This window comes from Pinus tabuliformis, chromosome 5_2, assembly GCF_031772625.1.
Source record: "Pinus tabuliformis cultivar Carrire ecotype Pingquan chromosome 5_2, CPIR1, whole genome shotgun sequence".
NCBI lineage: Eukaryota > Viridiplantae > Streptophyta > Pinopsida > Pinales > Pinaceae > Pinus > Pinus tabuliformis.
The window spans coordinates 735,256,814-735,283,826 of NC_142306.1; the positions used below are offsets into that span (position 1 = coordinate 735,256,814).

At 40.7% G+C, this 27,013-nt stretch overlaps 1 protein-coding gene across 5 annotated transcripts in view; it reads left to right on the forward strand.

Annotated features, from left to right (window-relative positions):
• LOC149161328 (uncharacterized) overlaps nucleotides 1-27,013 on the forward strand; it is an 85,900-nt gene that overhangs the window by 27,963 nt on the left and 30,924 nt on the right. The window lies entirely within an intron of this gene.

Genomic DNA, 27,013 nt, shown 5'->3' on the forward strand with positions numbered 1-27,013 from the left:
TGTGACATCCTCTATGGAGTAAACCCTACCATATCACTAGTGTTAAAATTGGCAACTAGGGCCAACTTCCACCTTAGGGCAACTCATATTATGGAGATGATTATTGCATTGGATTCCTCTTTCAGAGAAGTACAATTTTGATATAAAGATCATCTCATTCTGACAAGTAGAAATGGAATTATGAATTTATTTCTCTTATGGACAAATTGTCAAGGCCGGCCACAGTCAAATGTAGGTTCATGAAGCCCAATAGATGGGTCTCCTCACCCTCAACGAATTGTATAAATAGAGGTGACCTTTTCCTCATTTGGACATCATCTCATCACATCATCTTCTCTCTCTTGATTGGTTCGTACAACTTGGAGGTCTCTCTCTCTTCTTTGCACGTGTGGCAGGCAACTCTCTCTCTCTTCTTTGCATGTGTGGCAGGAGGTCGAGTTTTGGGCGTTGATCAGCGTTGACTTAGGGTGATTTGACCAGTGTTGACCTTGGTTTTTGGGCCAGAAGTTTGATTTCTCTAGGCTGCATTTATTGGCACAAAAATCGAGAAGTTTGGGATAGGTTGACCAGCATTGACTTCAGGTTGACTTCAGATTTGATTGCTAAAAATTACAGTAGTGTTTCTCTCTCCTTTGATTGGGTTTGACCGACTTATTTTGGGCTGATTTTGACTCTCCTGGAAGGCCGAATTGGACTGCGTTGACCGAGCTGATTGGAGGACATTTTGGGGCAGCTTTGACCACCATTGACTTTCTGGTTAGGGCTGCATTGACTGCTGGTTTGTCCGCTGATTTGGCAGATCTGTTTTGGGCTTACATTTATAATATTTATGCTCTCTCTCTCTCCGCTGAACTATTGAAAAATAATAAGAAGATTTGATCCAAGGGTTTCCCTACATTGGGGTTTGTCCCTAACATCCACCATATGTTGTGTCCTCTTGTCTTGGCTTGTCTTCTGCATATGATTTTATGTTCTATCTGCATTTACTGTCAATAATTATATAATGTGATTGCTACTGGATATAATTGGAATTTGTCATTGGGTTGCTAAAATAACATTGAAGTAAATTGTCTTAAGCATAGAACATACCATTGTTATCTAAATTAACATGGTATCAAAGCTGAGGTGAAGACAAAGCCCAAGCAAGAGTGAAGCAAAGAAGTCACTAAAGGAAGCTGTTGGACAAGGACTTGGAACTAGTCCCAACGACGACTACATCTTTCTTCAAATCCGAGGACAAGCTTAAGGACAAGTATGACTATCATGCATGGAAGATGACTTTGGATTTGACTTTGGAAGAGAATGATGCCATGGACTATGTCAAAGGAAGAATAGCAGAGCCTCCTTCAAATGCATCCGTTGCTGCTCAAACCAAGTACAAGAAAGGTGAGGTAAAATCTAATAAGATTATTGTTGATTCCATTCATAAACCTTTGGTTGCATATATTTCTGATTTGTAAACATCCAAGGAGATGTATGAAGGACTAGTTGGGATGTTCAAAATGAACAATGCAAATCAAATTCTCTTTCTCAAGAACAAGTTGAAAGACATCAAGATGGATAGAGAAGAATCCATCCAATCCTACTTCATGAGGATCGTCGAGATCAAGAATGATCTCCTATCTATTGGAGAAGTCATTGGTGATAGGGAGCTCACTCTTATTGCGCTTGGAGGCCTTACAAGAGAATGGAATGTGTTCAACACTAACATCGTTAACAATGACAGGATTCCGAGATTTGAGGAACTACTGGCTAGATGCACTCAAGAAGAAATAAGAATGATGGAAAGAGACAAGCCCTCAAATGGAAACAATCCTACTGCCTTCTCCGCTCATTCTAAAAGGAACAATGCTGGTCCAAGGAATCAAGGACAAGGGTTCAAGCTGGGATTCAAAGAAGGAAGAAAAGGAAGGTGCTTCAATTGTAACAGGTTTGGTCACTTCGCTAGAGAGTGTCCTCACAAGAAGAATACTCCAAGAGATGATGACAACAATAACAACAACAACTTCAAGGGCAATGGCAATCGAAGGAACAATAGGTTCAATAACAAAGGAAAGAGGAATTCTCCTGCTGCTCGAAATGGAGGTGGTCGTCCTCCCAAGAAGTTGAGAAACTTTAGGTATGATGAAGTTAATGTCGTAAAGAAAAAATAATTTTATTTTATTTCTGACCTCTCCATCGCCTCTCCTTCGGATACATTGGAATTCAGACCATTTGTTGATTGATAGTAGTGCCTCAAGGCACTTCACTGGGTACAAAGGAGCTCTCTCAAACTTGGTTGAAAATAAGACAAATATGGAGATTATACTTGGGGATAATGCCACTTATCCTGTGAAAGGAATTGGGACCGTTACTCTTCACTTAAATCAAGGTCAAACCCTTCACCTACAAGAAGTGCTATATGTACCTGACTTGAAAAAGAACTTGGTTTCTATCTCTGCGATGGAAGACAAAGGTTTTAAGGTGTCATTCATTGATGGGAAGGTTCGTCTTTGGCAAAGGAATCCAAGAGATGCATTCACTCTAGGATTCAGGGTTGAAGGTCTCTGTCAGGTTGGAGGAAGTCCGTTGGGAGCAATTATTTGTGACACCTCTCTTCAATCCGAATTACGACAGCGGAGATTTGCTCATCTTCATTTCAAAGCCTTACCCGATGTAAGGAAGATGGTCACAGGGATGCCCAGGTTCATCTTAAATCTTGAAGGTGTTTGTTAGGGATGTGAATCTAGAAAACATACAAGGGGACCATTCCCCTCAAGTGAAACTTAAACCATTGATATTCTTCTATTGGTCGATTCTGATCTATCAGGTATGTTGCCCGTGACATCTTTGGGTGGATATTTATATTATGTTATTTTTGTGGATGAATTCTCTCGCAAGACATGGATCCATTTCTTAAAGACGAAGAACGAAGTATTCAAATGGTTCCTCTCCTTCAAAGCCTTGGTCGAGAATGAAACAGGGAAGAAGATCAAAATTTTGAGGACCGATAATGGGACCGAATATGAGTATAATGAATTCAAAGACTATTGTAGAGACGTTGGCATTAAGAGGGAGACTACCACTACATATAATCCTCAACAAAATGGTGTTGCCAAAAGGAAGAATTGTATTATCATTGAAGCCACCTGGGCTATGCTTCACGATCAAGGTCTTCCGAAGTTCTTATGGGGAGACGTTGCCAACACCGCTGTGTATGTCCAAAATTGATGCCCACATCAAGCTTTCGACTTCAAGACACCCGAAGAAGTATTCACCAGTAAGAAACTTGATGTTTCTCATTTTAGAATTTTTGGTTGTCTCATATACTTTCATGTGTCGAAAGAGAAAAGAAACAAACTAGATGCATTTGGGAAGAAAGGAACATTCGTGGGCTACAATGAAATGTCAAAGGCATATAGAATCTATGTGCTTGGTAAAAGGGAAGTGGAATTAAGTCATGATGTCACTTTCAATGAAGATTCTACACTTAGAAAGATTCAAGATCTTCCTATTCCTAGGAAGTCCAATGATGATGCTGATGCAAAAAAGCAGGATGAATCTCTGTCTGATGATTCGATGCCCGATGTTGAAGGTCCGATGGATCCCATTGATCCACCTCCTATCGAGCCCTCTACTACAAGAAAGAGGTCTTTGTGGCTTAAAGATACTCTTGAAGATGTCGAGAAACATGTTGCACCGAGGGGGGCATTTTGTGAAAGCAAGACGCTGAATGGGTACCAAGCTCTGAAACCGGATTCGTTGAAATAAGCCGACGTGTCCCGAATCCGGCAAATCAGACACGATTCGTGTCCGGAAATCGGGATAGGATGTGTCCAATTGGGACACGATCGAATCTGGATCATGTCCCAATCGGACACATCGTGTCCCGATTTCCGGACACGAATCGTGTCTAATTCGCCGGATTTGGGACACGTCGGCTTATTTCAACGAATCCGGTTTCAGAGCTTGGTAAAGTGACCCGCACAACATAAAAAAGGCGAGTTGTTGTTCTTTTTATTCATTTTCTCTTATCTCTTTTGTTGTGGGTTTGCTATGAGGGGTTTGGAGCAAGGAGCAAGGGTGTGGGAGCGTTTTCAAGGAGATTCAAGCAATAGGTAAGTGCATTTCCTCTCTATTTTTTGCATTTGTATTACAACAGTTTGCATATGCATTTCTTTTACAAATTTGTGCATTTTTGGTTTATTTTTTTACAGTATTCATGGCTCATTCAAGGGCAGCAGGGAAGGGGCAAATGAAGGGGAAGACTGTCCCCATTGGAGATGCCCCTCCTCCCCCAATATCATCAGAGTCTGCTTCAAGTATTCCCTCAATTGTAAGTAATGTTGAGGGAAGACTTCCTGGTCAATGTAACATTGAGAAATATCCCTTGTGGAAATATGCCATAAGAGAGCAAGGGCCAAGCAACAAGGTGAAGGGAGGAGGCAATGTGAATTGGAGATGCAACTTTTGCCACAGTACTTCCACGAGCACATATTTCCGTGTGAAAGGCCATTTGTTGGCTTTACCAGGTTGTGGAGTTGGAGCTTGTACAAAAGAGAAAAGAAATAAAAAGAGAGTTCAATGTTGGTATGGCAAATGTGGCTGCAAAATAAAAAAAAAAAAACAAGAATGATGACCCCCTTCCATTTTTGAGGAAAGGCAGCAACAAATTCCCATTTGAGAGTTCTAGTGGGGGACAAATAGCGAAAAGAAAGGCAATTTCACTTGGTCCAGTGGAGAAGATTTTAAAAAAGGAGAAACGGGAAGAGCTTGATCTCACCGTTGCCTTTTTCTTCCTATCAAAACTTCATATCCTTTAATGTTGCACGCTCACCTCTATTTATTGAGATGTGTCGAGCTCTAACTCAAAGGGCTCCATCAGGGTATGTGCCTCCTGGTTCAGAGAAACTTAGAACCACATTGTTGACGAAGGCAAAAAAAGAGGTGCAAAAAATGCTTGAGCCTATTAAAGCATCATGGCCAACATCTGGGGTTAGCATTGTTTCTGATGGATGGACAGATCCAGCGCGACACCTAGTCATCAACTTCATGGTGTCTTCCTTGAATGGTCCAGTTTTCTTGAAAGCAATGGATACACTTGGAGAATACAAGGATGCACAATATATGGGTGAGTTGTTTATTAAAGTTATTGAAGATGTAGGTGTTGATTCTTGTGTGCAAATCAATATAGATAATGCACCTGTTTGCAAGGCTGCTGGCATGATTGTGGAAGCTAAACATCCACAAGTGTTTTGGACATCTTGCATTGTCCATTCATTGAACTTAACACTGAAATCCATTTCTTTTGATGTGCTTTGGATTGGTAACATATTTGAGGATGCACGACACATCCGTAACTTTGTACAAAATCATACAAATGCCCTCACTATCTACGAGGAGTACATGAATCTATCGTTGTTGAAGATTGCGGATACACAGTTTGCCTCTTCATTCATCATGTTGAAGAGGTTGAGCGAGGTCATGACCGCTCTTGGGGCCATGGTTATTTCAGAGTTTTGGTCTTTTTGGAGAAAGACAAATCAAATAGCCTCTAAAAGAGTGAAGGACACAATGTTAGATGATGCTTGGTGGGAGAGGGTAGATCTACTTATTTAGATCAAGGACCCTATTATTTCTTTGATTCGATTTGCAGATACAGACCAACCCATCCTAGGAGAGGTTTATGAGGGATGGGATTCCATGATTGAGTCTGTGAGGAACATTATTTAACAGAGTGAGTGACCTGAGTATGAGACATCACCAGAGGCCTTCTTCACCACTATGCAGGATATTCTTGTTAGTAGATGGGACAAGAATTGCACACCTTTATATTGTTTGGCTCACTCATTGAACCCAAAATACTACAACCATAAGTGGCTGAATGGTGGACCTTCCCGCAGATTCCCTCATCACGTGGATGGTGAAATCTCACAGGGGAGGAAAGATGCATTCAGGTGGGTTTTTCAGGATAGAGCATTGCTTGATGAGGTGGTGGATGCCTTTGCAGAGTTTTCCACTAGCACTGGTTGATTTACAAGATATGATCTGATTAGAGATAAGGGGCTAAGAAGCCCTATTCTTGGTGGGCAAATCACGGGGCAACAAGCCCTCCTTTACAACAGTTAGCCATGATGCTCCTCTCTCAGGTGACTTCATCCTCTTGTTGCGAGAGGAATTGGAGCACATATGGGAATTTGTATAGTGTTAAGAAGAGCAGGGTTGAGCAGTCCAGGGTAGAGACAATGGTGTATGTGCACACCAACTTTCATCTTATTTGCAGGCAAAGGGAAGAGTGGTTGAAGGGAAAGACAAAGATGTGGGATATCTTTTCTGATGATATGGGTCTAGACAACTGTGTTGAGTTGGCATTGGCCAACATGGATCTCAATGATCCAGTGCTAGATCCTGTTAGATTTGATGATGGTGATACTGTAGAGGGGTCATCCTCCACACCAGCAGATGCAGAGACGACTTTGGATACAGGGGAGGAGGATGCAGCAAAGGAGAGCAGTGGTGACCATGATGATGAGGACAATGATGTTGATTTTGATGATGACAATGACGATTGATGACTCATGTGTCATGAGCTACCTACTGCCTTGAGGCTTGTATACTTGTAGGTGTTTTGTATTTTCTATTTCTATTTGCCATTGGCATTGGACTATGTATGTAACACATTTTGATTTTGATGACTTAATGAGAAAACTACCGCTGTCAGTGTCTTTATCTTATTATCTTGTCTTTCTCCTATTGGATCATTGATGAATTGAATATGTATTATGAATTCAAAATTTATGATTTATGATTTATGTGACATGTCACAAATTACAATTGTATTTGAATTTTGTATGTACTATGCATGCCATAATGTTACTAACTTACTTTGTAAACAATAAAACTTACATCTAGATGAAGATCTGTGTTTGAACTTTGAAATCAATGAATTTATATCATGAATGAGAATTTGTGTAAGAAATATCTAATTTTTAATATATATATATATTTAATAAAATAATATACAACATATCCGAACGTGTTCTGTTCCGGTGGGTTAACGTGTCCGAATCCGACACTTGACTCCCTGTATCCTCGAATCTTGAATCCACGTGTCAGGTGACTTAGGTACCAAGGGTACTTAGCTACCATGAGTACGATTATACAATCTGAGCATTGTACATTCAAAGAAGCCGTGAAGCAATAGGTTTGGAAGGAAGCGATGAACGAAGCGTATGAATCATAGTTGCAGGAAGCGCCCCCCCCGGATCCTAGGCCGGAATCGCGTCCCGTACGGAAGCGTTCCAGAAGCGCGATTCCATTTTTTCCGAAGCGCGATTCCAAAATTTTAATGCGCTTCCTGGGATTCGGGTAAGGATTTTAGAGAGCAGTTTCGGTGATATGACTGAGATTACTATCTCGGATCTCATAGAAGATTGCGTTGAAGATTGGGTTCAATTTTGTTATGTATCACAATGAATGCGGATTGCAATGGAGACAGTTCTGTTATGTATTACAGTGACTCAATGTTATTCCTATCACAGTTTCGATGCTACCTTGATTTCGATGCTATTACAGTGATCACACTTCGGTGATATTACAGTGATCACACTTCAGTGCAGTGATGCAGTCACAGAAACTCGAATTATCTCTGAAATAAAATTTGGGTACCACAGTAAGGTAATGCAGATTAAAGGTTTTGTGCTACCACAGTCTTGGTGCCTCAACAGTAAGAACAGTCATCAATAGATTTTGGTATAACTACAGTGATACAAATTTGGTATCACAACAGTGAGAAAGTTTTCATCACAATAAGAAGATCTTGGTACCTAACACAGTCTCAATGATAAGGGTTCGGTGAGAAGGTTTCACTGTCAAAATCTTGACGCATAACAATGATATTACAAGGATAAGGACTTTGCATCACATACATAGAAATTCGATCAAGGCACTTCAGAGTTTCGATGATATTATGTAATGCTTAAATCAAAATTTTCCCATTTAATTTTACAATTGAATTGCTAAATTCATGTAATGCTTAAAAATTTGATGTATGTTTGTAATAGCTAGAATATAGATGATTGATGTACATACTAGTAACTACAATGGAATCATGGATGCCATATCTATCTTGATTTATGCAAAAATATGCATGTTTTCATGTCTTCTACAATTAATTTGGTATTTGGGATGTTTGTTTTGAGTATAAATGCAAAAAAATATAAAAATATATATATATATATATATAGCAGAAGCTTCCGCGGACGCTTCGCTTCCTAGATTTTTGGAAAATGACGCTTCCGCGCTCCGCGCTTCCTCTTCGCTCCCGCTTCGTGCAACATTGGTATGAATCGATCATGAAGAATGATGTTTGGGATGTGGTTCCTAGACCCAAGGATAAGTCTGTGGTCACTTCGAAATGGCTCTACAAGATCAAACATGGAGCTAATGGGAGTGTTGAGAAATTCAAGGCCAGATTTGTAGCTCGAGGCTTCTCTCAAAAGGAAGGAGTAGACTATGATGATATATTTGCACCAGTTGCCCGATATACCACCATTTGTTCGATCATAGCCCTTGCTACCTCGCAAGGATGGAACCTTCATTAGATGGATGTCAAAACTGCCTTCTTGCATGGTTCGCTTAAGGAGGAAGTATATGTGGAACAACCTGAGGGGTTCGAGGTTCAAGATCGTGAGACACATGTATGCAGGTTGAAGAAAGCCCTTTATGGGTTGAAGCAAGCCCCTAGGGCTTGGTATGAGAGGATCAATAGCTATCTTTTGAAAAGGACATACCTCTCATTCTGGTCCTTTATGTGGATGATCTCTTTCTGACAGGTGCTGACCCTCTCATTCATTAATGCAGGAGGGAGTTGGATTTCGAGTTTGAGATGAAGGACCTAGGACTGATGCATTATTTCCTAGGGCTGGAGGTCTGGCAAAAGCCAGGTGAGATTTTCCTTTCTCAGGGAAAATATATTGTGAAGCTACTTGATAGATGTGGGATGGTGGACTGAAAGTATGTGACTACTCCGATGGAGCTCAACTTTAAGAAGCTATGTGGAAGTGCTACTGGACCCGGATTGGCGAATCCTACTGAGTATCGTCAACTTGTGGGGGCACTGATGTTCTTGGTCAACTGCTGTTCTAACATATGCTTCGCTGTGAACACGTTGAGTCAATAAATGGTCGAGCCTCATCACATTAATTGGATTGCTGCTAAGAATCTTTTGAGATATCTCTTGTGCACAATCCACTATGCACTGAGATACACTGCTGGGATTTGAGCCTACATGGTTCCACAAATACTGATTGGGCTGGCAGTGTGGTGGATCGTAATGTAGGAATTTACAGGGTAAGTTCCTCAGAAAGAATACCAAAAGGACACCGCTCACAACTAGATCTCAAATCAATACACCAGTATTTTTGACGTGGTTAAAACTCTCAGAGTGCAAGGAGGGAAACAATCCACGGCCTGTCCCAACGTGGGTACTACAGGCAATTTGTTAATCAAAGAATGAAAATTTACATAAGCTTCTCTCATGCATGGATTACCCGAACAATGACCCTCCATGCGCTTTAAATAGAACTCATGGACCAATCGGGTGTCAAGCCACGGATCAAGTGTCGGTAATACCGAGGTGAGAGTGAACCGTCGGATCACTACATATCGTGACCGTCGGATTGTAAGTTACAAAATGTACAACGGTAAAGAAACACACTTTACCTAACTCTAACCTAACTCTATACTAGACCAAGTTGAACTTAACTATATCCTATGTGTCGGAATATCCTAACATCCCCCCTTAAGAACAACTTGGGATAGGATTGAAGGATTTACAAATATGACACAATAGGAGAAGGAAGGAGGCACTAGAGCCTATCCCCCCTTAGTGACAACTTCCTGAACTCCAAGCATATATCGAAGTTTAGTGAACTTCGCCTCTGTGAGAGCCTTTGTGAAGATGTCTGCAACCTGATCATCTGTTGGACAATATTGCACTTCAAGAACATGGTCATGAATGAGCTTTCTGATGAAGTGCATGTGTAGTTCAATGTGTTTGCTGCGCTGATGCTGGACTGGATCTTTGCATAGCTGAATGGCACTTTGATTATCACACCAAAGTGTGGTTGGATGCTGCTGCTCAAAGCCAAACTCTGATAGGATCTGACGAAGCCACAAGGCTTCCTTACTAGCTTCCACGGCACCACGATACTCTGCTTCTGCTGACGAAAGAGAAATGGCAGCCTGTTTCTTACAAGCCCATGTAATAGGTCCTGAACCAAGAGTGAAGACATAACCGGCAGTAGACTTCCGATCATCAGGGTCACCAGCCCAATCAGAATCAGTGAAACCAACTAACAGAGGAGCTGCTTTGGCACTGTAATGAATCCCAAACTGTACTGTACCTCGAACATAACGAAGTATTCTTTTAGCTGCTTTCCAATGACTTTCACGGGGGTTTTGCATAAAACGAGCAACAAGGCCAACAGCAAAGGAAAGATCAGGACGAGTATGGGTTAAATACAAGAGTTTTCCGACAAGTTGACGGTATAAGGTAGCATCAACTTCAGGAGAAGTACAAGAGACTGAAAGTTTGACTCCAGACTGAAAGGGAGAAGGGGCTGGCTTACAGTCTTCCATGTGAAAATGACGAAGAATATCACAAGCATACTTGGACTGGGAAAGGAAAATACCCTCTTGGGATTGCAAGACTTGAAGACCGAGAAAATAGTGTAAGTGTCCTAAGTCTGTCATTTCAAATTTCTTTTTAAGGCTGGACTTCACATGGTTTATAAGGTTGGGATCACTACCAGTAAGAATAAGATCATCAACATAAAGAACAAGGATGATAAGAGAGTTGCCCACTTTCTTGGTGTAGACAGTATTGTCAGAATGACACCTAGAAAAGCCAGATTCTAAAAGAAAGCTATCCATTTTGGCATACCAAGCCCGAGGAGCTTGCTTGAGGCCATAAAGGGATTTCTTAAGTCGACAAACAAGGCTGGAGTCTGTTTGTATGAAGCCAATGGGTTGTTCCATATAGATTTCTTCCTGCAAGTCCCCATGCAAGAAGGCAGATTTAACATCCATCTGATGGACTTCCCATTTTAAAGAGGCAGCAAGGGAAAGAACAAGGCGGATAGAGTTCATTTTGGCAACAGGGGAGAAGGTTTCAGTGTAGTCAATGCCTTCAACCTGTGAAAAGCCCTTAGCAACGAGACGAGCTTTATGTTTATCAACTTTCCCATCTGGTCCATACTTGGTTCTGTAAACCCATTTACATCTAACAAGTTTGCGTCCCTTTGGTAGAGGAACAAGATCCCATGTATCATTTGTCATCAATGAATGATATTCTTCATTCATAGCTGCTTCCCAATGTGGATGGCCTGAAGCTTCTGCAAAAGTGTCAGGATCATGATTTACTGGAGCTTGAGCCAGTAAAGAAGAGGCTCTTTCAAACTGAGAACGTGTACGTCGCTGATCTGTAGGATCACCGGCAAGATCACCTGCTGCATCCCGAGTAGCACGGACCCATCTTGGAAGTTGAGGATCCTGAGAAGGTGGGGGAGGATTATCATCCTCGCTTTCATCATCTGAAGAAGAAATGTTTTCAAAAGTAGAAGAGATAGGAAGAGGTGGCACATCCGCCGGACTAGGCTCGCAGGCCGATTTATTTTCATCAAATTTTACATCTCTTCTAATGATAACATTTTTGGACTTAAATGGAATAAGTCTATAACCTTTTACATCTTCAGAATATCCAACAAAAGTACATTTCTCACTCTTAGGTTCTAAAGCTTTATGCTTTTCATCTGGAATATGGGCCCATGCTTCACTTCCAAACACACGAAAGTGACTTACATCTGGTTTAATGGAACTCCAAGCTTCTTCTGGAGTGATATTCTCTAGAACCTTAGTAGGAGTGCGATTGATTATATAATTTGCACAATTAATTGCTTCGGCCCAAAAACTAAGACTGAGTCCTTTAGATTGCAGCATACAATTAGCCATTTCCTTTAAGGTGCGATTTTTCCTTTCAGCTACACCATTTTGTTGTGGAGTGTATGGAACAGTATGTTGCATTTGAATTCCATTTTCGGTGCAAAAGTTGATGAATGTGTTTTTAACATATTCTCCACCATTATCAGTTCTTAGCTTAAGAATTTGATGTCCAGATTGTTTTTCAACAAAGGCTTTGAAGGCCAAAAAGGTGTTAAATACTTCGCTCTTGAGTTTTAAGAAGTATACCCAAGTGCGTCTGGAGAAATCATCAATGAAAGTTAAGAAGTACTTGCAGCCAGAGAATGAAGCAACAGGAAGAGGACCACATAAATCACTGTGCACAAGCTGTAAAGGGGCTGAGGCGTGCCAAGAGGCACGTTTGTCAAAACTGTCCCGATGATGTTTTCCGAGTACACATCCGGAACAAACACCATCTCTGCAAGATACCATAGGAAGACCTGTCACCATATTTTCTTTACATAGATGCTGAAGGGAGCGATAGTTTAAGTGACCAAATCGCTCATGCCAAAGTTTGCTCACTTCATCATTATGAGCAACAAATACTGAGGGAAGATTGGATGACCCAAAGTTGTGAAACTTATACAACCTTTTGGAATCATCAGCAAGACCAGTAGCTAGAATCTGTTTAGGATCTTTTAGATCCTTGATTACAACATCATGAGGTGAAAATTCAACAATTTTACCTTCACCTGAATGAGTTATCTGATAGACAGATAGAAGGTTGCAGGATAAGGTTGGAACACATAATACATCATTAAACTGACCATTGTCTAGATGAACAGTTCCAGTCCCTACAACATTAAGAGATCTATCATCACCAATATATATATTTTTGGTGTTACAATCATTTAAAGAAGAAAACATGGCTTGGTTTTTGGCCATGTGACAAGAGGCTCCAGAATCAATGAGCCACTCATGAGAATGAGAAGAAGAAGAAGAAGAAGATACATTTAATGCATAACCAGACTGAGATGATTGACAATGACATGCAGAAAGTGCCATTCCGGAAGTTGAAGTTGAAGTAGGCTCCACATGGATGTTATGTTTCTTCATTGCGGCTTCCAAGGCTTCCATCTTCTTAAAGCATTTAGATTCTAAGTGGCCATCTCGATTACAAAAGTTACAATGTCTATCAGTCTTCTTCCATTTGTTTTTATTGGTCTTATCATTTTGCTGAAATGATCTTTCATTTTGAGGCTGAGATGGTTTAGGACCATTCTTTTGAGGATATGACTTCTTAGGATTCTTTGAATTTGGTTGCTGCTGGGCGGCTAACGCTTTCGTGGAAGAGTTTCCAAGATTAAGAAGACCAAGGTGTAAGAGTTTTTCTTGTTCTCTTATTAAGGAATCACAAAAGGAGTCAAAGGAAGGGGCCTTGTAGTCTTGTCCTTGACAAATGAAAGCTTCCCTTGTAGAATGGAAAGTGGAAACAAATACAGAGTAGGCTGGTCCCAACTTAGTAAGGATGGAATAAATAAGGTTACCATCTTCTTTCTTAACTTTAACACCTTCCAAGAGATATCTAAGGGTCTTGAATTTGGACAAGAAATCTTCAATGCAAGAAAAATTATTAGGATCCAAAGTAAGCAGCTCATTTTCAAGTTGATGGGCTCTAATTTCATTTTTAATCCCAAAAACTTTAGCAAGTTTTTCTAATGCTTCATGAGGAGTCTCAAGTCTGCAATGTGGAATCTAAGATCAGGAGAAATAGACATCCCTATCAAACCACGTGCTTGATCTTGTCTATTTTCCCATTTTGCCGCCTTGTCTTCATCTTTTGGTTTCTTCTCTTGGTCTGTGGCTATTCTGAAGAGACCTTTACTTCTAAGTAAATCTTCCATGTAGGCTACCCATTGGAAGTAGTTAGTGCTGTCAAGAATGACTTGGCATGGACTTTCCATTTAAAAAAAACTGAAGCTGAAGATGCTGAAAGTAAGTGTTCCAATGGATAGATCTCGAAAAAATAGGCGGTTTTAAAAAAAACGGCTCTGAAAAAGGCTTCCGGATGAAGAAGTTATGGCTTTTTGAAAAAAAATTGTTGACGTTGCCGGCAAAGTGCGCGAATGTGCGGGAATGAAAAAAATCCGCCCCCACAAAATGGAGACTTGAACCCAAGACCTCTACTCTCTTAAAATAGCTTTGAACCAATTGATCTATACAAAAAAATTGAGAGAGAGAGAGAGAGAGAGGGGGGGGGGGCCTTGGTTTGCGTGCTTGCCTTGAGAAAGCTCTTTTTCCCTACAAAACACAAAACACAAAACCCAACACGAATATGCAAAGAAAAACGAACCTTGCGGCTCGAAGTTAGCTTTAGCCAAAAAACTAGAAATTTTAAAAAAAAATCTCAAAGTTAGCTTTAGCCGAAAAACTAAATATTTTTCTCAATGTTTCTGATTTTCCGAGATCACACTAAGGTGCAGGGAAAAGAGCATACGCATGAGAAAAATCCTTCCTTTCTGTTTCTGATTTGCCCAGATCGCACAGAGTCGCAGGGCAAAGAGCATACGCAGAAATGAAAGGTATAGATCCGGTTAAAAAAAAAGGCTAAATAAACCGAAACCGAAATAAGCAGAGAGAAAATAACAGTAAACTGCAAAAAAAACACTGTATACCTCCCGATCTGAAAAATGACGCAGCTAGGGCTACCGGAAACCTTTTCGCGTGAAACGAAAGGGGTTCCTCACTGGAACAGATGCTCCGAACGCAACAGAGCAGTCCTCTCGGCCCGAAAGCAGTCAGAAACAGCAGATCTAGGAAACGACAGCCGCATGCAGTTCTACCGGCTTCAGATTTGGATCACCAACGGACGCGGCCCTCAAATAGCTCTGATACCATGTAGGAATTTACAGGGTAAGTTCCTCAGAAAGAATACCAAAAGGACACCGCTCACAACCAGATCTCAAATCAATACACCAGTATTTTTGACGTGGTTAAAACCCTCAGAGTGCAAGGAGGGAAACAGTCCACGGCCTGTCCCAACGTGGGTACTACAGGCAATTTATTAATCAAAGAATGAAAATTTACATAAGCTTCTCTCATGCACGGATTACCCGAACAATGACCCTCCATGCGCTTTAAATAGAACTCATGGACCAATCGGGTGTCAAGCCACGGATCAAGTGTCGGTAATACCGAGGTGAGAGTGAACCGTCGGATCACTACATATCGTGACCGTCGGATTGTAAGTTACAAAATGTACAACGGTAAAGAAACACACTTTACCTAACTCTAACCTAACTCTATACTAGACCAAGTTGAACTTAACTATATCCTATGTGTCGGAATATCCTAACACGTAAGAGCACGTCTGGATGTTGCTTCTCTTTGGGGTCTGCTTCTATATCTTGGATGAGCAGGAAGTATAAATCAGTTGCACTAAGCACCGCCGAGGGTGAATACATTGTTGCGAGTATGGCCTACTGTGAAGCAGTTTGGTTGAGGAAGCTCTTCAGTGAGCTATTTGAGCATGTGCTAGATACCATCGTGATCTTCTGCAACAACCACAGTGGGATTCATCTATCAAAGAATCTCGTGTTCCTTGACTGCTCCAAGCACATTGATACTAGGTACCACTTTATCCGGGATATGGTACAACAAGGAGCATTTAGGCTCCAACACATCAGGACAGATGAGCAGGTTGCAAACATTCTCACGAAGCCTCTCGGGAAGGTCAAATTCTTAATCTTCCGAGAGAGACTTGGAGTCGTGGAATGACCCTCTTATGAGGGTCCCGTATGAGTTGGACACAAAGCTCTGGGAGCTCCTGGGGGCATGGGGTACTTCTTGGAGCTAGCTATGAGCGACCATAGGGTGAGTGGTTCACCTTCCCCTAGTGGTACGCTGGATACAGGGTGAGTGGTTCACCTTCCCCTGTGATACCCCATTATGGTTGACATGTGTGTAGGGTGAGTGGTTCACCTTCCCCTACTCGGACACATGCATGTAGGGTGAGTGATTCACCTTCCCCTACGATTGACATATGCATAGGATGAGTGGTTCACCTTCTCCTATGGCATATGAGCAGGATGAGTGGTTCACCTTCTCCTGTTGATGCCCCGACACACATCCTACCCATAGAGTCCGAGACTCATGGGAAGTACCTCTCTTCTGGCCAATGAGTTGGGAAAAGCTACTTAGGGAACATAGCACTACCGATGGACTCATCATGTACTGTCGTACTCCCTATGACTAGGATGCATGGTGTTCAACAATTTGATTTGGGATCAAGGAGTGATTTTAGTTAGTGGAGAGTGGTATGATACATTCTCGATGACTTCTTCTTCATTATTACTTCATGGTTCAACAGAGAAGAACAAGGCAGTGATGACAGGGATGGTTCAGGATGGCAGGTTGGCATGATGATGGATTGGTAGGTGGAATTCTCCCTAGTTGGGAGGGAGTGTTAAAATTGGCAACTAGGGCCAACTTCCACCTTAGGACAACTCATATTATGGAGATGATTATTGCATTGGATTCCGCTTTAGAAGAGGTACAATTTTGATATAAAGATCATCTCATTTTGACAAGCGGAAATGGAATTATGAATTCATTTCTCTTATGGACAAATTGTCAAGGTCGACCATAGTCAAATGTAGGTTCATGAAGCCAAATAGATGGGTCTCCTTACCCTCAACGAATTGTATAAATAGAGGTGGTCTTTTCCTCATTTGGACATGATCTCAACACATCATCTTCTCTCTCTTGATTGGTTTGTATAGCTTGGAGGTCTTTCTCTCTTCTTTGCACGTGTGGTGGGAGGCTGAGTTTTTTTGGGTAAAACAGGTCAAAGTTTTCAGGGTGTTGACCAACGTTGACTTAGGGTGTTTTGACCAGCATTGACCTCGGTTTTTGGGCTAGAAGTTTGTGTTGATTTGGGGTAGCATCGGATGTGCTCTAGCTGTGAAAACTGGTGAAGAGGCTAAAGCACATGAGATCTCCAAGACCCAGAAATGGTTTGGGGAAATTCTGCGCGGTGAAGGAGATATTAAAATAATTAATATTTTTAATGGGTTCCTAAGTCTAAACTCAAATAAAAATATTAATGGGTATTAATATAAAATTGGGTTAAAAAGTTCTAAATGATATTGATCAAGCCAAATCTAATCTTAGCCGTTGATTAGAGATGTAATCTCAGCTATTGAAGACTCAACAGAAAAAGTATAAGAGGAGGCTTGAGGGTCAGTTGGAGAAACACTAGATTGATCAGTCAGTTCGATTTTCTAGAGCGGGGTTTGCTAAGAGAAATTGAACCAGTGATCACAGTTGCAGCGAGGGGCAATGAGTGCATAGCAGAGAGGTAGAGATAGTGCCGAAAGACCAGTGCAGAGGCAAAGAGGCAGACGTAGACCCAGCAGGAGCCATGCAGAGGCCAAAGTTACTGCGCAGAGGGCCAGAGGGCCTGCGTGAGTGACGCAGAGGCTGCAAAAGTGATGCAGAGGGCCAGAGAGGTTGCGTAGAGCCTCAGAGGGTTGACGCAGAGGCCAGGAGGGCCGACACAGTGCCTCAGAGAGGCGTTGGAGAAAATTTCGTGGCGCAGACTTTCAGAATATCTGCTTTCGAAGAGAGGTTATATATGCTAGATAGATTTCTCTGTCGAGTGAGCCAATTTGGCACCCAGTTGTACTCAAGAAAATTTGCTTAATAATAAAACCCTCAGAATTGATACAACGGTTTTCCCAAGTTGGGTTTTTCCGGGGATGATTGTCCAAAAATAACGGTGTCCCTTGTGTGTTTGTCTATTTTTTTTAGTTGTTGATTTGTAGATGGTTGAGACTGCATTGTGTTTATTTCAGTATTTATATGGTTAAATAACTTGTTCAGTAGTTAAACAAGTAAGTGAAATAAACTAGATAGTGCAGGAAAATTTCTAACGGGTTCGACTTACAAATTTCAATAGTTTGATTTGTCTAGGGCGCATTTATTGGCACAAAAATCGAGAAGTTTGGGACAAGTTGACAATGTTGACTTCAGATTTGATCGCTGAAAATTACAACAGTGTTTCTCTCTCCTTTGACTGGGTTTGACCGACTTGTTTTGGGCTGATTTTGACTTCTCCTAGAAGGCAAAATTGGACTGTTGTTGACCGAGTTGATTGGAGGACATTTTGGGGCAGCTTTGACCATCATTGACTTTTTGTTTAGGGCTGCATTGACTATTGGTTTGTCTGCTGATTTGGCAGATTTGTTTTGGGCTTACATTTATAATATTTATACTCTCTCTCTCTCTGTTGAACTATTGAAGAATAATTAGAAGATTTGATCAAAGGGTTTCCTCACATTGGGGTTTGTCCCTGGCATCCGCCACATCTTGTGTCTTCTTGTCTTCTGCATATGATTTTATGTTCTATTTGCATTTACTGTCAATAATTATATAATGTGATTGCTACTGGATATAATTGGAATTTGTCATTGGGTTGCTAAAGGAACATTGAAGTAAATTGTCTTAAGCATAGAACATACCATTGTTATCTAAAATTAACAACTAGCCACTTGCACCTACTGATTTGATGGTTTGGCCTAGGAATTGTTCTTCCCCATAGGGTTGGAAGCATCTAATAGGTCATTTTGATAGTCCTCCCATATCTAAGCATGATAACTTGTTTACAAATCATAAGTTAGCAAGATATTTGATGATGATGCTTGTGTGAAGTACTTGGGTAACTCAGGTCCCACGATTGCTCCCTCTTCACATTATAATGCTCAAGGATGATGGAATTTCATAGTTGGTACAAAGATTGCCATATCACTAACCACTTGTACCTACTAATCGTTATATTGGCCTAGGAATTGTTCCTTGTGTTTGTAGCTCGAGTAGGTACTTCTGCATAGGCCTAAGTTTCTAGGTATTTAGGAGTCGCCCAAATTATCCTTAAACACTTGCTCTAGTGTGAACATGTTGCATTTATAACTTAGCCTAAGTTTTAACTTAGGAAAATCACATAATTGTTATGCATTCTAATTGAGCTAAAGGAACATTAGAAAAAGTAAACTATTTACTTTAGTAATGATGTTTTGATCTCGACCCTTGATTTCAAGTGAGCTGAGATTTAATCTCGATCGTCAATCACATTGGAGATTAAGGTTACAGATTTAGCTCAACGTAAAGTTATAAAAGCAAGGCAAAGGATAATGAGAAGACACACCATACAACAACACAAGATTGAGAGAGGCATCTTAGTGAGTGTAATACTCTAGTGTGTTGGGTTTGAGGAAGGGGCCCAACAAGGAGATCCAGATTAGCCAAGGAGGGCTTGATCAACTGAATCAAATCTAGTTGTTCTAGATGTATTTCCTGAGTTGGGCCATTATCTCAAGGTAAGAGCCCAAGTAGGTTATGAATATTTTAATAATGAACATATTTGATTGGGTAGAATTTGTTGTGTCAGTTTTTGTGAGATTTGTTATATTGTTTTGTTTCCACTAATTTATGTTAATAACCTAGCTGTGCATTCATTTAGTAGATTTGTAATTTTCTAGGTCAATGGATTATCAAGTGTTAGGTTTGTAGGAAAAATAATAAATGGTATTAAAGTTTTAAGCTTTGAGAACCTATCTCAAGGTGCCAGGTTTGTATATGATCATCGGGGTTAGGTTTGGTCGGGTCATATGAGGCACAAATGATTTTTAGGGGTTGAGATTGCAGGTTGTACATTGTATGGTGAAGTCGTATGATGAAGATGACTGAGGTGTAAGCATGTCTAAGTTCAATTTTTTTGAAGGGGATAATAATAAAAAATAAATAAGGAAAAAGAATCTCAAGGAGGGGGTTGTTGACAACCTTGAGTGGGTTGTCAAAGCCACGCAGTCGTTGGCCACCAGGGCCAATAGCCCACTGAACAACCACCACCAAGCAGGAAAACGCATGCCTCAGTAGCTAATAGTCAACTCGGAATTGCCACCGATGAGAAAGAGGGAGGACAATAGGTAGCTGTGGCTGATCGACAAGAAATACAACTGCATGCAGAGATTTGAATGTTACGAGATGCGGAGAAGGCAAAGGGTTTTGAGACAGTGGCGATGGAGGCCAACCGCTAGGTTGTTTGGGGCTTACCGTAGTCGCTAGAACAAGGGAAACATTTTATTAAAACATAGTCGATTGGCAAAGTTTGGGGCAATGCAGGGTAGTTGAGTAGCTAGTGAGGCGACTGATAGAGGTTGAGGAAGACAACCACAAGACACTGCAGAGTGCACAACTTTGGAGGGAGCCATAGGGTTGTGAACCCAGCCATAGTGCCGTCAAGCCATAATTAAAAAAGAAAAAGCATGGGAGGCAGACAAGTTAGGCGTAGACACAAAGAATGACGGGGTTGGCGTTGCAATTATAGAGGTCAAGAGTCACTATGTATAGGTAATTGTCACCAACAATAGTCGTAAGTTGTTGCAGACAAAGCTATCTATCGGATAGGCGAAGGAGAGAGCCAATGACAAAGGGATTGTGTGAGGGCAACAGGTTGAGACGCACAAGATCATTGCCAAGGAACAACTGCATAGTCACCAGGAAGCTGCTGGTAACAATTTGCTAGTATAACTAGTAGGATTGTAGAGAACCCTTAAAGGAAAAGAGGGTGATTGTACCAATCAAAGTAAAAGAAGACTAGAATTTCTCAGTTGATTTTTTCGATTTCGAGATGGCAACAACTAGTTTGAGGGTTGATAACAGGTTGGATGATGCTTACAAATTCAGTTAATGGAAGGAGACGATAACCTTGATTCTAATGGAGAAAGACTCGTGGGATTTTGTTAACACCTAGGTTATAAATCATTCAAAAGCTACAACTCTGGAAACCCACCAATTGAAAGATGTGAAAGCTAGACATACCATCATGGATGGGGTAAAGGATCATGTGATCCCTCACATATCATGGAAGAACAGTGCCCATGAGGTGTGGACTGCTCTGATGAATCCATATTATAGTGATAATTAGAATTGGAAAATGTTGTTGAGGGAGAAACTCAACAACACCAAGATGACTGAATCAAACACAGTGGCATAATACCTCACTAGGATTCATGAAGTTCAGGATGAGCTTGGACTTGTTGGAGAAGCTATGCAAGATGATGAACTTGTAAGGATAAACTTGAGCGGGTTCTCAAAACCTTGGGCTACATTTGTGACAGATGTATACTAGGAGAAACACTATCAAATTGGAACACAGTGTGGGATGACCTCACTGAGAAGGAGACTTGGGAGAAATCATTGTTTGGATGACAACATAAAAGTGGGGATGATGAGAAGCTTGCTCTTGCTAGTTGGGCAACGAGGAGCAAAGGTTTGAGTAGTAGTGGCGAGGGGTCAACTTCACAACCCATGAAGATGAAGGAATTGACTAAGGTCAAGTGTTTTTCTTGTCATAAGAGGGGACACTGCTTCATAATGTCCTAAGAGGAAGAAATGGGGAAAGGGCACACGATCAACTGTAGTTGCTTCGACAAAAGCTCAGGAAGTGTTTGCCATGAAGTTTGAAGTCTAGTTCACACTTGTTTCCTATCTTACCTCAGGTACATTACCCATGGGTGTGTGGTTGTTAGACAATGGAGCCACAAGACATATGATAGGAGCGTGACAATAGTTTGACAGCCTGGCCGAGTGGGATTTAGAATTGGATGTGGAGTTTGGTGATGATGCCAAACATGCAATAAAGGGGGTTGGAACCATGGTATTTCAATTTGAGTCGAGAGGCAGGATGGAAGTGAAAGATGTGCTATGGGTGCCAAAACTTAGGTGGAGTCTGATTTCTAGTCTCTATGTTGGAGAAGAAGGGGTTTTGTGTAGCACATTCGAGGATGGCAAGGTATTAATCAGACCTAGGGGATCTAGCTCTGATGAGGGATATGTTGTTGGAGGTAGAGAGAGAAACTTATATAGGCTTAAGGTCTAGCCTATTCAAGCAAAGGTAAGAAGTGGAGTAGTGATAGACAAATAAGGTGTGGGAAGCTTCGAAGATTGAGCAACTCAGAGGGAGTCAACCTTTAGGTTTAGGTTGCGAGTAGTCAGGAGATTCCTTCAAGTTTGTTAAGGTCTCTTGGTATGAGATGATGTCACAGGATGTTCAAGAGCAAGAGGCTTTTGAGAACTAGTCCAGGGGACTAGGACTTCGAGGATGTTTCCAGACCAAGTGACAGGGAAGGCTTCCAATTCAGAGGGAGAAACCATATGGCAACAAATGCAATTCTAGGGTTGAAGCTAGTTCCAAGGGGCAAAAGTACCTCCCTCGCTAAGAGGGAGTGTTGATGTTTATAGCTCAGGTAGGTAGTTCTGCACAAGCCTAAGTGTTTAGGCATGAAAATGTTGCCCAAATTCTCTTTTGACACTTGCTCTAGTGTGAGCAAGTTGCATTTGTAACTTAGGAAAAGCGTGTAATTGTTATGTTGGCTAATTGAGCTAAAGAAACATTAGAAAAATTAAAGTACTTGCTATTGTAATTAGGTTTTAATCTTAGCTCTTGATCTCAAGTGAGGTGAGATCTAATCTCATTCGTCAATCGCTTTGGAGATTAGGATTAGGTATTTAACTCAACGAAAAGTTATGAAAGTAAGGCTAAGGAGAAAGAGAAGACACACCATACAACAACACAAGGTTGAGAGAGGCATCTTAGTGAGGAGTGTATTACTCTAGTGTGTTGGGTTTGAGGAAGGGAGGTAGCAAGGAGATCCGGATCCACCAAGAGGGGTTTGGTAAGTTGGATTAGATCCAGTTATTGTACATGTATGCCCTCAGTTTGGCTATTATCCCAAAACGAGAGCCTAAGTAGGTTCTAAATATTTTAATGGTGAATTGATTTGATTAGGTAGAATATGTTGTGTCAGTTTTTGCGAGATTAGTTATAATTTTTTGCTTTCATTAATTTAATATTAATAACCTAGTTGTGTATTCAATAAGTAGATTTGTAATCAGCCAGGGCAATGTATTGTCAAGTGCTAGGTTTACAGGAAAATTAACATTCCTCCCCATAGGGTTGGAAGCACCTAATAGGGCATTTTATTGCCCTCATATATCTAAGCATGTTAACTTGGTTACAAATCATAAGCTAGGAAGATATTTGAAGATGATGCCCTGTGAAGTATGTTGGTGCCTTTTGCATTAAATATGACCCACAGTGATAATCTTATGGTCATTTTACTAATGATGATGATCTCACTTAATTTTGAGGCTACATTTCATATGCTTACTCCTAGGTATAGTTGCCATCCTTGGAGGGATTGTATGAGACTTCTCCAACACTTCATAGAGGATGTCTAGCCTTATTTGATGATCATTTTGAGCACCAGAGACAAGATGTTCACTACCTTTTGAGGAGCGTTGAACTTGGGATGTATCCAACACTAATGATCACCATGTCATCTTCCTTGAAAGTCTGAAATGCTACCCATTTGAACGATGATGTTACCCAAAGAGATGACGTACCCAAAGACATGTTGAAATTCTGAAGTTCTATGCTATAACAATTACTTGATCCAATAACTTCTTTAATCTGCAATTAAGCAATTGTAGATAGAACATAAACCAAATGCACAATAGAAGACAACCAAGAACTCAATAAGACATAGTGAGTTTAGGTCCAATGACCACGACAAAACCCACAAGTGGAAAACCCAACCAAAGTCTTCTTCTGTTAGAAATCAAATGTTCAACAGAGATACAAAATACAATGAGAGAAAGAAAAAGTTCACCCAACTCTAAAGAAAATCTCCGATAGCAGTAGGTGATGCAAACACTGAATTACTTTGGCTCACCAAGTTTTGCTCTTACTCTTCAAGACTCTCTCTCTCTCTCTCAATTCTTTTCTAGTCTCTCTAGTTCTCTCTTTCTCAAGTTCGTACTCTCCTTTCACAATGTACAAGTGAGTAGTAGAGATAATGAGAGGCACAAATATATAGGAAGAGAAAGGAGGTCGAATTCATGGAGTAACTCCCATACCTTGAGGAGAAGTTACATATTCCAAAATAGGAGTGTAACTTATGCCATAAATGAGGTGCGCTTGCCTTGGTAACTCATGCCATTAAGAGGGAGTATGCATGCCTTAGTGACTTGTGCCATAAGGAAGGAGAACACATGCCTTAGTGACTTGTGCCATAAGGAAGGAGAACACATGCCTTAGTAATTACTAATTCGAGCCATTAAGGAGAAGTGTAACATATGCATTAAAGAGGGGCAAGAGGAATCTTTTTATGAAAAGTCATTAAAGTGTGTAAGAGTGTAAGAGGTGCATAAGAGGTGTGTAAGAGCATTAAAGAGGGAGAGAGAGGAATGAATCCATTGAGAGAGAGAGAGAGAGAGGAATGAATCCATTGAGAGAGAGAGAGAGAGAGAGTAATGTATCATTGAATGAGAGTTCAATTTTCCATGAAGGAGAGAGATGTGAAGTGGCATGATTGATTGCCAAGCTGGAGAGGTGACATGTAATTCCTCTTTAGATAATATTATAGTATCATAAGTGTAATAATAATAATGATAATTATAATATTGATGATTAAATTAAAAATTAAACAATTTAGATTGATTAAGGATAAGTGATTTTCCATCATCTATAGTTGATTACTAATTGAAGCAAGGGGACTTACTAATTTTGGAAAGTCACTCTATAATAGTCAAAAATAATTTTTTTTTCAAGGAAATTCATCTCTTAGCTACCAATTTTCAACACTCCCTCTCAGCTAGGGAGGAATTTCTTTCTAACACAAGGATCTCTACAATTTTTGCTTTGGAACAATGATGTTACAATCTACTGAAGAAGAATCATCACAGGGGAGATTCATCCATCACCCTATATTCACTTGGGGGGATTTCCACTTGCCAACACATGAGAAGGATCACGCACAACCAAGTCTCATCTCTGCTTGGGGGGGTAACCCACTTGACAAGGATCTCACACAACCAAGTCTCATCTTTGCTTGGGGGGATAACCCACTTGTCAAGGATCTCACACAACTAAGGCTCATCTTTCCTTGGGGTGATCCACTTGTCAACACATGACAAGGATCGCACACAACCAAGGATCATCTCTGCTTGGGGGGGATCAACTTGTCAACACATGACAAGGATCTCACACAAGCAAGGCTCATCATCCATGACTACCCTATCTAGGAAGGGTCACATCCGTTAGTCGAAGCTGCTCTTTGAAAATCAAGAACTTCCCTTTCAGTGAAGGCTTGATAAGAATGTCGTCAATCTAGTCATTAGTCCTTATATGATGGAGTCTTATTGCTCCCCTCTGCACCATATCTCGAATATAGTGATATTTGATCTCAATATGCTTAGACTTGTCATGGAACACGAGATTTTCTGCAAGTCGTATCCCACTCTTATTGTCACAGTAAATTACTTTTGTATCTAGAACATGCTCAAATTTCCCTCCAAAGAGCTTCCTCAACAATACTGCCTCACAATTAGCCATGCTTGCAACAATGTACTTAGCTTTAGCCGTGCTTCCCGGTCATCCAAGATATCATGGTAGATCCTAAGCTAAAGCAACATCCAGATGTGTTTATTCTGCTAGTAGAGTTACCAACCCAATCAACACAGAGTACCCAAGTAGTCTTACATCCCTGACAATATATTTCAATCCAATATTGATGGTCCCGTGCAGGTATCTCAACAAATGCATTGCAACAATCTAGTGTGCATAAGATGGTTTAATCATATATTGGCTCAGATTATTGACCGCAAAACATATGTTTGGGCTAGTGTTCACTAAGAACATTAGTGCCCCAATCAGTTCTCGATACTCAGAAGGATTTGCCAAATCAGGCCCTGCATCTTCACCACACAACTTCTTGAGGTTCATCTCCATTGGAGTATTCATGGATTTACATTCTGTCGTACCAAATCTTTCTAGCAGCTTGACAACATATTTTCCCTGAGAAAGGAAAATCTCACTAGGTTTCTTCCATGATTGAAGACCCAGAAAGTAGTGCCTCAAATGAAGATCTTTCATTTCAAATTCAGAAGTTAACTCCTCCTTACATTGGAGGATAAGAGGTTCATCACCAGTCGGAAATAAATCATCAACATATAATACCAAAATCAAAGGCATACCTTGGATTGTCTTAAAGTAAAGATTTGGATCAACATTACTTCTAGTAAAACCAATCTTCATCAAGAAGCTATCAATGCGGGCATACCAAGCTCTTGGAGCTTGCTTCAAACCATAGAGGGCTTTCTTCAGTCTACACACATGAGTTTTCTGGTCATGTACTTCAAAACCTTGTGGTTGCTCCACATACTTCTTCCTTGAGGAAGCCATTGCAGAAAAGCAGTCTTCACATCCATTTGGTGAAAGGACCATCCTTGGCTAGCCGCTAGAGCCACAATAGATCAGATGGTTGTATAACAGGAAATAGGTGCAAAGATTTCATCATAGTCTATTCCCTCTTTCTGAGAGAATCCTTTGACCACAAATCTAGCTTTAAATTTTTCAATATTGCAATCAACACTATGTTTAATTTTATACAACCATTTAGACACAACAGATTTATCTTGGGGTCTTGGAACCACTTCCCATAGATCCTTATGAATGATGGACTCGTATTCTTCAACCATTGCATCTTTCCACACTTGAACCTTCACAACTTCTTTAGAAGTGCATGGTTCAACTTGGATAATGTTGCTCATGGCTACAACATATCCTTGGAACCAACATGGTTTCTTGCTTTCTTTGAAGGTTCCTCTGGGAGCAGCATGTTTATCAACATCTTGAAGGGTGTCACGAAGCCATAAAGGTCTCCTTTTAGCAGGAGGATCACATGGAGGAGGATCCAAAGGATCCATGGGCTCCATGGGTTCATCAACAAGATCAATTTCAGGCTCAGGATTTTCTTGTATCTCAAATGCATCATCTTGACTATCAACATTAGCAAGAGGAAGAGGAGTGTCTCTTGCCTTTCCAAGAGCTGCATCTTCATCAAATGTTACATCCCTGCTAAACTCTATATTTCTTTGTCTAGGTACATATATTTTGTAAGCTTTAGAATTTTCACAATAACCAACAAACATACATTTCTTACCTAAAGCT